The following is a 13,012-nucleotide window of genomic DNA, read 5'->3' as shown; positions in this document are numbered from 1 at the left end:
TAATTTTTTGTATTTTTTAGTAGAGACAGGGTTTCACTATATTAGCCAGGATGGTCTTGATCTCCTGACCTCGTGTTCCACCCGCCTCGGCCTCCCAAAGTACTGGGATTACAGGCGTGAGCCACCGTGCCTGGCCCATTGTCAGTAAAATTTTTGACTGGTGCCAATCTATTTCCTCTTTAAGAGCCTTTGTATTTCACATTACCCATGAGCTGTATTTAAAATTTTAAACTTAAGAAAAGTACAAAATAAATATTTAGTGTAACACATATGTATAAAGCAAAGTATATGCTTCATTTAATCAGCTTTTCTCAATGAATTTTGAAAATATTTACAATTCACTAAAATACAGCTCCATCATTTTAAATGTTGTGCAATATTTCATTGAATGCCCTGTTATGTAGCCCATTATTGTTCAAATTTTAGACTGTTTCACCATGCCACCCCCACCTTTTTTTTCCTTTTCCTTTTTTTTTTTCTGACAGAGTCTCACTCTGTCGCCCAGGCAGGAGTGCAGTGGTGCGATCTCGGCTCACTGCAACCTCCACCTCCTAAGTTCAAGCTATTCTCCCACCTCAGCCTCCCGAATAGCTGGGATTACAGGCGCCACTGGAATAAAGTACATGAATAAAGGCACTAGGTCAACTATTTACAGGATAAATATTCTGAAGCCAACTGAAAAACACACTTGGTTCTTAATTCTCCAAGGCTATGGTTTCTTGCCAGAAAACAGGACAGCAGATTTACCAAGAACTGCTCCACCCTATTCCATACATCTGATGACTTAGAAGTGTCCTCAAGGAGTTCATTTCAGGCTGATGGCAACTTCTTTGAAAGTCAGGTGGCTAGAGTAGCTGCCTTATACTCATGTGCTTGACCTGGGATCTACGTGAACAGGGCTCCTTTGGCCCCTTGGAATTCTCACTTTTGGGAAAATACATTGTGTTTAAAATGTCTAACATGGAATTATTTGAGCCCTAGAATTTATCCTGTAAACAACACTACAATTCACTTTCATTCAGTACAATAAGTTCTTACTCTCATTAGTAGCCCTTTGGGTAAAAAGAGGGATAAATCAATCCCTGCCTTCAAAGTACTCACAGTGTATTGACAGATAAAGATAATTGGAATACAAAAGGTAAGTGTATTCCCAGTTAAAGGAATGATGGATTGTCCTGGAAAGTCATATGGTGTAGGGCAAAGAGCACAAGCTTTAGAATCAAGTCATTCTGGGCTCAATTACAGTTCTGCCACCAATTATCTGTTATTTTGAGCAATCACAACTTCTTTGAAACTTAGTTTCTCAAGTTTCAAATGCAAATGACACCTGTCTTATCAGAATGTTTGAGGACAGAACCATAGCCCCCTGCACATACTAAGGACTCTAGATTTTACTTGCTATTCTTACCCACACCCAGGTTAGTAAGTGAGTAACTAGGGGAAAATGGGTAGAATTTCATCAGGCATAATGGTATGGAAGGTTTTTCCTGGCGGAGGAGAGATTATAAATAAAGCCATAGGAGATACAAAAGTGTGTGGAAATACTTGTAAAGCATTGAGATTTAGGGGTGAGGGAGAGAGAGAGGTTAAAGTAGGCTAGAGAGGTTAAAGTAGGCTAGGGTAGATTTTGAAAGGTCTGAATATGTCGTGTGCTCAAGATAAATGCATGAAGAATTGTAAGCAAGATATTTTAGCCTCTCGAGTAAGGCTTTTTTTTAATTTCATTTTTTTTGTTTATTAGACCACTTAAAGTATGATAAACAGACAAAAAGCAGTACATATTTGAAGTATACAACTTGATGAGTTTGGAGGTAAGTATACACCTTGTGAGACCACCACATTCAGGCCATAAACTTATCCATCAGCTTCAAAAGTTATCTTCTTCCCCAGTATTTATTGACTGAGTCCCCACCTTGCCTTCTGTTATTTAATGATTCACAAATATGAGTGCCTTTTGAATTCTAGGCTTTGTCCTAGTCCTGGACAAACAGCAGTGATCAAAGTGGGCAGAAATTCCTGCCTTCGTTGAGTTTACATTTTAGTGGATAAAGAGAGGAAAGAGAAAAATTCATGTTTCCTTCTCTCTGATTCTCCCTCTTTGGAGGCTATTTCCCTCAGCATTTCAAAACCATATATTTTCTGGTTGATGTTTCTTTTCACATGCAAGCATTTCTAAGAATTGTCTAAACTTCTAGTTTCACTTTCTGGCTTTTCACTCTTAAAATTACATATATAATGTTCTAACAAAGTCTTTGACCTCTTCATTGATATACCCCATAAATGTTAAAGAGCTTGTTGGGTGTTCCACTAAAGGAACGCAGGCACTTAACATAGCGTTCACCGGGAAGAAACGATAATCATGTTCTGAAGTTATGTATTTGGAGTGAACATTGAAGGAAAAAGATAATCCACCCAACTAGTCAGCTAGATGAACCAAATAAGCATTAGTAATTCTGACTGATAGACATCATGGGGAGGTTGCCTTTGATGGAACACGTGCTTCCTTTGATACTTGAAAAATTTCGGAGCATAGAAAAAACATGGAAGTCTTCCAAAATCATTTCTTAGGGCTTAGTAATCTTGATATCACCCTCTATCAAAAATAGCATAGAATGTGGAGCAACCAGAACTTTCATATGTTGCTAGTGGGAACATGCAATGGTGCCACTTTGGAAAACTGGTAATTTTTAAAGGGATATACGTATTCTGAGACTCTTAAACATGTGATTTGCTCATTTTACTCTGAGTAAATTGTACTTCAAAAAATTATTTAAATAAATATTTGAAACAACTATTGATTGTATAGTTACATAGATAAAACATCCCAATAATGCATTTTAATTAATATTGCAGTAAGAGGAGCAAGAAAATATTTCCAATATTTTAAGAAATGTGAGGCTAATACAACATTATATATATATTATGGCATGTAGCTGTATTAATAGACTAAATGCAGCAATAAAAAATTGGTATATGAAATTCAAAAGCATTCTTTTTTAAGCAATAAGAACAAAAATAATTTAAATAAAAATTGGAGACTTCTTAAAAGAGATAATGCTACAAACAAACAAACAAAAAAAGCCAGGAGCTTTTGGGATTTTAGGATGATGGTGGCAGTGGCATCACAGTTTTTGAATCCCTGTAAATTCCCACACAAGAATGAAACACAACTGCATAGCAATCGAAAACCCATGAACAACATTTACAAAAGGATTAAGTAATGAATAGATGAAAACAGACAGGTGAGCCATAATACTTGCATGACATTCATATGTGTGTGAAGAAAACAGAGGGACCTGAGAAAAGCAGAAACTCCTTAGTCAGCAGGGATTTACTGGAAAGCACAGTGGGCAAGACTGAGAGCAGCACCTGAAACTAAGAAGGATTTTGTCCAGTGGAATAGCAGGTGAGGGAAAGGAGCCCTGGGTAAATCTGAAGGGCCTAGTACCTATGAATTCTCAGAACTGAGCCACCATTGATGCTTTCCAGGTCAGGACCTCATAATGAAGAAAAAGTGGTGGGAATGGAATAAAAGGTGAGCAAAATAGGGGCAACAGAAAGACAAAGCAAATAGAAGGTCCACATGAAGGTGAAAAGGAAGCAGCCAACATTTTAGGAAGCAAACCATTATGGTTCTGAAAAGCAACACAAGTAGGAATTCTGTGACATTAGAAAAATTACCATTAACTACATTTTCTTCTAGATGTTCAGTGAAGCTAAGCTAACCTAAAAACGAGGAACCAAATGATAATGGGAGCTAAATTTACACAAATAAGAAGAAAATAGTGTAACTGAAAGAATACATTTCCACAGAGAATGAACTCACATAAGAAAGAAAAGCCCCTAAAGCAGATCAAAATTGTAACCTGTAGCTTCAAAACATCTGAAAGATTTTTTTTTAAATACAAGATGTGAAAGAACAACATATTATTTCAGAACTGGAAAAACTCAGAAATTAGCTGACAGAACTTAGGAACTAGATATAAAAGAAAAAAAAATCTATGCGCTATTGGAAACTTAAACCGATAGAAGTAATTAATATGTGTAACATAAAACATATTAAACTACATGAAATATTGAACCACATATAAAATATCATTAAGTCAGCATTGGTGGGGGTGGAGCAAGAAGAGGTCTGGGACATCTACCTTCTTCCGACATCACCGTTCCCTAAATCTAACCTATTAAAAGGCACGTAACCTGCTGGTCCTTGGTAGTTCAGTAGGACGTAAATGTGATGATCTCTGAGGTCCTTTCCAACTTTAACATTGTGGTACATCCAAGAATCATTTACTGGCAACCTTGAATTAATTTATTAATGCACCTTTTATATTTATTTATTTACTTACTTACTTGAGATGGGGGCCTTGGTCTGTCCTCCAGGCTGGAGTGCAGTGGTAAAATCATGGCTCACTAAAGCCTCAACCTCCTGGGCTCAAACGATCCTCCTACCTCAGCCTCCCAAGGAGCTGGAACTAGAGGCACATGCCACCATGCCCTGATAACTTTTCAAAAAAATTTTTTGTAGAGATGGGATCTAGCTATGTTGTGTAGGCTGATCTCAACTTCCTGACCTTCAGCAATCCTCCTGCCTCCGCTGCCTGACCTTTTATTTTTATGGTGAGATCTTGAGCTAGTATCCATGGTTGGTTTGGGAGATGGGACTGGGTGGCCAGCTGATAGAGTGATCCTGGGGAGGTGAGGGAATCTGTATACATGCATCTAGCAATGGCTTTTTCAAGTCATGGTTTTTCCAAGGAACGGCTCTTCATTTCCATCAACCTTTGGTTTGGATATACGAGATTCTTCTATCTTATGTAAATAAAATGTCTTTCATAGATTTGATACTTTCATTAATCTCTAACATCAGTATATGTATAAACAAACCACTTCCTAAACAAATGCACCTTCGAGACAAATAATCATGTCCTTTTCCCCACAATACAATTAGATGGAATTCTCTCCCTTCTGTAGAGAGATTGTGTATAAAAATTCAGGAGCAGCATTGCCTAGTGATTAAAAGCCAAACCTTACTTACATAACTCTGGCAGAGGATTGTTGCTCAAATAATAGTAAGTGTTGTTTTTATATTAGTGTTAACATGCTTTCTGTTATGGGATAAGATAAATAAATGAAACAAAAATCATGAATTCTTGAGAATCTTGATGAGCTGGAATTTAGTTACCCAGTTTGAAATAATGATGGTAAAATGGCCAAAGCTCTTGATGCTCTTAGTGAAGAGCACTAACATTTCTTAGATTTTTCTACTTGCTGATTAAGGACTAGATAGACATCTGGCAGCTACTGTTAGATTTAAGGTGTACCCTTGCAAGATCTAAAAGGAAATTGAATTCAGTGACTAATATGAGTCTTCAAATTCTTACAAAATGTATATCTTAGTATTTAAGGACAAAAATATCATTCAGCACTATGAATTCCTGAAATTCGTACTTTATATAATTTAAGGGAATAAGGTACACTCTTTTCCTTATGACTCTAACAGTGGTTTCTACGATTATTGGAGCAAGACTTTTGGGGTTTCTGAAACTAAATTACCAAAAGAAGTGTACTGATTTTTTTTTTTCCATTTCATTCTGTTAATTATTTCCTTTCTGCTGGAAAGTTGGTATTGGTAATAGCTGTAGAGCGTGCTGTGAGTTATGTAATTTAGTCTTAAGTGACAACAAGCTTTTATAGTGTGTCTGGCTTTGGGGTACAGCATCACTTTTCAACAGATAGTTTGGGAACCTCAAGGGTGTACAAAGAAGTTTCCATATAAAGTTAGTAATGGTTTTAATATCTTTGGCTTTTTATATAAATTGATAAATAACTAATGTTTCCTTTAAAATTGAGTAATTTGAAAGCCTCTGATTAGAAATTCAGTAAGCGCTAGTAATAGTTGAGGCTGACAAGTGGCGAATGACTCATTTACTGAATCATATCATCATTCAGCTGAACATTCCATGCTGACATAGAGGTTATGGCCATTATTCAGTTTTGAATTGTTTTTATTCCTAATCATATACAACTTAATTTGTCTCATAATATGTATTTAATAAAAGAAGGAAAAATAAGGTACATTAAGATAACACAAGTTAATGAAGAGCATGTACATAATAATATTACAAATACATATCAAGATAATTGTCACCAAATTAATAAATTGTATTCACCTGATCAAAATTCCTATATGTCATATCAAATTTTTCCTAGCAGTTCCAAAAGCAATGTTACACAAAGGAGAAACTATATTGGTAATCATATCCAGTTTACCTTTTACTTGTTAGTAATAGAACACCATCCATAACCTCAATGTATTTATTTGTAGAGTTGTATTTACAAAGAACTCCAAACATTCTCTTTTTCTAGCCACTTAGAGAAAAACCATGACCTTTTTCAAAAATCTAGTCCACTTGACTTTTTGGAAGTCCAATTTGTGAAAATCAAAAATCAGAAAATTAAAGTATTTTAATATATTCTTGGTGCTGAAACATACAGTTAATTTTTAGCATATATTTAAATATGCAAGAGGATATAGTATGCTATTTTAAAATTTTTTCCAACAAAGCATGGCTACTTTCATAATTTATTTAAAGAGAATTCAACTGAGTTTACTTATTAAAGAAACAAAAATTGGACTTATGAATATTGTTCCAGTTACTATTATTACACAGCAAGTTGATCCAAAACTTAATGGTATAAAAAGCCATTTTAATTATGGTCAGGTATTTAGTTTGTTCACAGCAGGAATGTCTTACATGGTTCTGTTATGTCCAAGGACTTAGCTGGGTGTAAACTTCTTCTCACTTCTTGCTGGCTTTGAAGATGTGACAGAACATGGATCTCACAGCCTCCAAGAACTGAGTTCAAGCAACAATCATGAGAGTAGGGAAGTGACAGTTCCCAGTTTAACCTTCAGAAGAGAAAGCAACAGTAGAAAACTAATGTAGATTTTTAGTCCCAGAAGTGGGGTGCTGCTTAACAAATACCTAAAAAGTGACTTGGGAAAAGAGTAAACAGTAGAGTCAGAAGGAATGTTGAGGTGTATAACACAAGAAGGGTAAGTTACTGAGCAGACTATTATTAGAAGTCTGGATTTCAAGGTCACTGCCAGTGAAGTCTCAAAAGGAAGCAAGGAACGTATTATTGGAAAGTGGGGGAAGAGGGATCATTGTCATATAGTGGTAAAATCCTTAGGCAAATTGTCTCCTGTAATTATGTAAAAATCAGAACTTGCAGGTGACAAACTCAGTTATAGAGCCAAAGAGATTTTCAAGCAAAGTGCTGGTTTCTTGTTGCTTATAAAATATGGTAAGATTTAAACAAATCTGTTTTTGTCTATTTAAAAAAAGAACTGCCAGTTGATGATATTGAAAATTCTCAGTATCTCCAGAAAGCAAAAACTGCTGAAATTAAGAAATTGCTTCCAAAATTTGGTATGCAGAAAATTCCAAAAGCATGATTGTGCAAACTTTGCTCTAACCTCAGATATACCTGAAGATCAGATTATTCAATTTCACAGACTCCTTTCAAGAGATCCTCTTAGATCTTCACAAGCAAGCTATGGGGCCTGTAGGAAAGTTTTAAGCCATCTGATATGGTTTTGCTGTGTCCCCACCCAAATTTCAACTTGTAGTTCCCATAATTCCCTTATGTCATGGGAGGGACCCGGTGGGAGGTAATTTAATCATGGCGGCGGTTCCCCTCATGCTGTTTTCATGATAGTGAGTGAGTTCTCACAAGATCTGATGGTTTTATAAGGGGCTTTTTCCCCTTTTGCTTGGCACTCCTCCTTCCTGCTGCCATGTGAAGAAGGACGTGTTTTCTTCCCCTTCCTCCATGATTGTAAGTTTCCTGATGCCTCCCCAGCCCTGCAGAACTGTGAGTCAATTAAACCTCTTAAAAATAAATACCCAGTTTTGGGTATGTCTTTATTAGCAGCGTGTGAACAGATTAGTACACCATCTCAGCAGGAGGATGAAGCAGAGGAAGACTTATATTGTGCTGATCTATTGTATAGCTTTGGTTTAGTGGAACAAACTCAATTAAAATCTTCAGGAGTCAATCTTGTTGAGAAAATTATTTTAGCATAAACACTATCAGCTTGGAGTACAAGGAACAGACAGACTATAAAATAAAAGGAGTCTGAGGGACCATAAAAATTCTACTGGTGAGAAGCAGTCTCAGAAAACTACTCAGCTGCAAACATTCGTTTTCTTTCATGAAAAGAAAGGAACCAAAAATGGCATATGATCTGTGACTTTAGAGATGAATAGATTTTAGAATTTTGAGGACTGCCATGGCATGTACTCAAAGAAGGCATTTCAATAGAGGAAACAGGATATAGTTGGATTTTGAAGGGGTAAAGCATAGCAAGTCAAGAAAGGACAAATGCATTTTTTTCTCTAATGCACCTCCTTTTATTACTATATATCACATCACCTCTACATCTATTATTTTTCCTTCTTGCACCATGTACAAAATTTAATTATACAGTACAGCATTCTAAACATCATCCTAATACACACACATGTGTGTACATTTAGTCCTAAAAACAATTCTATAAAATAGATACCATTATTAAACTACTTTATAGAAGAGGAAACTAAGGCATGGGAAATTGTATAACTTGCCCAAGTAGAGTAACCCGATTTCAAATCCAGTTTCGTTATTTCCAGGGTCTGTACTCTTTATCACAGAGCTACACATGTGTTTTCTTTCTCAAGCAGAGAGGTTTTCAGCAGTTGACATCATTTCACACGTCAGTATTAATCTCTAAGAAACAACAGTGATACTATAGATAACAAAAGAAGAAAAGTTTCAGAAAGAAATGGGGTGAGACAAGACTGTGTAGGCGTACTCTAAATATATTTATGAAACATTCAGTAAACACAAGAGGCACTGAAGCATAAAAGATTCATTCACATAGAATTATTCATAACCTCAAAGATCTAAACCCTTTCTTCCATTTCTTCCAGACAATGTGAACCATTTCTTCCAGACAATGGTTCACAACTGGAGATGACAATCAAAAAGTATCCAGATGTTGCCACCTAGAGGGGTGTCAAGACTGGTGGTGCTACTATCATCTAGTAAGCAGAGACCAGCAATGCTATTAAATATCTTACAATGAACAGAACAACCCCTACAAACAGGAATTATCCAGACTAAAATGTCAATAGTATTGAAGTGGAGAAAACTTATTCTAGAATCTTCTGCAATGCATGAGAAAAGACATTATATTACTTGTTAGTAATCCTTTTAAATCATGCATATTCACAGCTGTATTGCAAATCAGTGTTCCATTGATAAAACAAATGCTAATTCCTACTTATTTCCTTTAAAGGGGTTAGGATGTACGTTAATTAGTGTTTGCAAACTCCTTTGATGATGTAAAGTCCTATGTAAATACTACTTATTATTAATTACCATTCTGGAAGAACTGCACTGTGACCCTACTTGTTCTCTAGTAGAGCCAAGCCTCAAAGACCTGAGCAACGCTGAATTATTTTTGATAAGTTAGAATACTGATAATGAGAAAGACAGACATCAGGGACCTAAGCCAATTTTAGATAGCTGGGATATGACTGTATATAAATTGGCTCATTAAGATCAAGAAAACTATATGTTTTGATTTAGGATTTTTGCTATACTGGAGTAAATTTCTTTCAATTTTACAATAGTGTATGTCAGAGAGGGTGGTAGCAAGAATCTAAAATACAAATTTAAATAATTATAAACAAGCAAAAATAATTTATAGAAATACATTTATATTATTTATATTGCAAGCTGATTTTCTCTGGCCAATGAGTCACTGTGTTATTTGGAGTGTGTCTGTCTGTTAAGACACTAAAATAATTTACAAAAACTTTAAAAGAAGATACAAGGTATGATAAAATTTCTTTCTATATGAAGTATAAATCCTGTCATGTAAATATAATATTATACTTTGTATAAATATCTTTACATTTTAAGATAGCTCTTGTTCTTCATGACTATGACATTTTCCTGTTAGGGCAGTTTCTAACCCTACAGATTTATACAGCAATTACATTGTGATCTGCTAAAATGCCTGTAGCCCTATTTTTAACTCAGTATCAATCTGAACAAAGGACTTGTTGGTGACAATGTAAACCAAAACTAACATTTTCAGTCCCCAGTTGACTGAATGGACCTCTCCTCTCAGCCAAGGGCATTCCGAAGTTAACCTGAAAAACTAGTTCAAGCCATGATGGGAAGTGGGGTTTGGACATGCCTCATTATACTCTTTGGAATTCAGGCAGAATTGACCAGCATTAACATTAAAACAGAGATCTTAAGACGGACAAAACATATTCTATATAGCAATAAGATACCAAATTGCAAATTGACACTAGTATAGCATTACATGACAGAGAGCAAACCATGAAAGAAATTTTACCCAACATTATATTTCTTTGACATATTTTGAAATGGCCCTGCAAAGCTCTCTCGTGGAGGAAATTTACATATTACAGTGAATCTCCTTCCCTTTCCAATCTTCTTCTTTCTCATCCTGAAGAGATTAGCTGAGAGTCTAGCACCTTTTAAAGATCTGAATAGGAAACATTTGCCATCTATTGCCTCTAAGGACAGACACCTATGGGACTTCATCTGTATAATAAGAACACTGGTCTCCACAACTGTTTATCTTAACCCAGACACTCCTTTCTATTGATTCTGTCACATGATCCTTTGGGTGTTACTTCACCAGCCAGAAACCTCTGTGGCTGGTGGCACCTTTGCTTGGGTTTTGCCTGTGCCCACTGGGCTCATTCCACCCACTTGGCTTGGCAGGCTTGGCTCAGCTTGCACTAAAGGCCTGGATGCCACATCTGCCAAGGGCAAGCCAGGTGTTGAGTGGCAAGGGGTGTGTGGGTAAGTGAGCACAGGGTCTGGCCACTGTGCACAGCCAGGCATTTCAGCTGCAGTGGGGCAGGCAGCTCTAGGCACTGGCACAAGCAACCTGGCTCCATGTGAGGCTGCAGCTGAACCAGTCATACCACAAGTGCCTTCTGCTACAGGCACTTTTGAATAAAGTGGCGCCTGAAAGCTTGGAGATGTCAGGATCCTCATAGCCCCAAAGAGGGTGTTACAGTATGTTATAGCCCAGGCTCAGGGAGTCCTGAGGTTTGGGCCCCCAGAAAGGCTGCAGCTCTTCTCTCCTTCTTGCTGCCCACAGTGCAGCAATCAGTGGGGGCGTGTTTCAGTGGGGGTTCAACCTGTTTGTGTTGCAGCTCTTTCATTCCCACTTCCCCACCCCAGCTCATAGCTCCTGGGCTGGCCCAGACCTGCCACTGCTTCCCATCATGTGGGGTGGCCACCTGGAGCCAATGGAATGTGGGAGGCCTGTAGTGCTACAGCAACTCTGGCTTGGGGAACCGTGAGGTTTGGGACCCCAGAAAGGTCACCACTCTTTACTCCTGCAGTCCAGCAGCATGTCACTATCTGCAGCTTGGTGAGCTGACCAGCCAGGAATTAGTTACAGTGCCTTTCACTCCCACCATTTGGCAGGTTTCAAGTTCTTGTCCTGGATCCAGGAAGAAGGAGGTAACGTGGATGATTGGAGGGTGAGCGAGGAAGAGAGGAGCTTTATTGAGCAACAGAACAGCTCTCAGGAGACCCAAAATGGGTAGCTCCTTTCCACAGGCAGGTCATCCCGATGAGTTTCTAAGTTTGGCTGAGTCTGGGGTTTTTATGTGCTCAAAATGGAGGAAGTGTGTGATTGATCCATGGGCAACCACGGGTGGGCCTGGAAAAAGCACCATCTGATTGGCCAAAAGGCATCAGTGAAATTCTCACTCTGGGTCACACTCAACCTGGAACTGGCAGCCTGGACCCCAGGTTTCAGGCCATCCCTGGCCTGAAGGTGAGGTTTCACAGGGACCTGCCCCTTCCTGCCTAGGGACCTGTCTGCCTCCTGCCACCATCAACATTCTGTCCACAGTGCCCAGTCTGTTTACACTGAGTGGAACCCTCAAGCCCGTGCTGAGCCTCCCTCTGCCCCATAGCTTCCTTTCCATGCTGATTGGTGTCCAAAGTCCAGAGGGAGCCGAGGCAGCAGGTGGATGGTGTGTCAGTGCCACCCCAAGTGTATGCACACCTAGCTGGGTCACGACAGTGCCTGGGCTTGGCCACAACTTGGCTCTGCACTGGAGTGGGCACAGACAGCAGGGAGAGGCCAGGCAGCAGGAGCAGGTACTTCTAGGCCTGTGGGGGCAGGGGTTTTCCCAGGCCCATGAGAGTGCAGGGATCCCTGGGTCCAGAGCCATGGCTGGGCAGCTGCAGTTGCACCCAGGAGCATGGGCTCCCACCCTGCCAACTCGGTAGGGCATAGAGCTCCTGCTAGGATCACCAGTTCCCAGCCCCCCACTGGCTCCACAGAGCGCCCAGCCACACTTCCCCCACTGCAGCTGGCATCCTCACAGCGGCCACTTCAAATAGGCTGCGGCCACCATCAATTCCAGGTCTTTAGATAATTAACTCTTTCAACCAATTGCCAATCAGAAAATCTTTGAATCCACCTATGATCTGGAAACACTTGCTTCAAGTTGTTCCACCTTTTTGGGCCAAATCAGCATACACCTTACATGTAGTGATTGATGTCTGTCTTTAACTTCTGCCCCCTAAAATATATAAAATCAAACTTTAACCCAACTACCTTGGGCACGCATTCTTAGGACCTCCTCAGGCTGTGTCACAGGTCAAAGCCCTCACATTTGGCTCTGAATAAATCTCTTCAAATGTCGTACAGGGTTTGGTTTTTTTCATCAGCAACATACTGGGGTACATCTGGATTAGGTGTCCTTGTTGAGGCATAAGTCAGAGCTGTAGAGTTTGGCTTTGTCAAATCCTGTTGGAACATATTTACCTGCATGAATCAGCTTCACATGCATGCTGATGGAATTCATTCCTGGGTAACTCATTTTGGGGGTGAAATTTGAAATACAGAACAGTGCTAGGAGAGTTACCAGGGAAGCCTTGAAGTTTGACC

Source organism: Pongo pygmaeus, chromosome 14 (genome assembly GCF_028885625.2).
Source record: "Pongo pygmaeus isolate AG05252 chromosome 14, NHGRI_mPonPyg2-v2.0_pri, whole genome shotgun sequence".
NCBI lineage: Eukaryota > Metazoa > Chordata > Mammalia > Primates > Hominidae > Pongo > Pongo pygmaeus.
Note: the sequence above shows the minus strand (reverse complement) of the source record.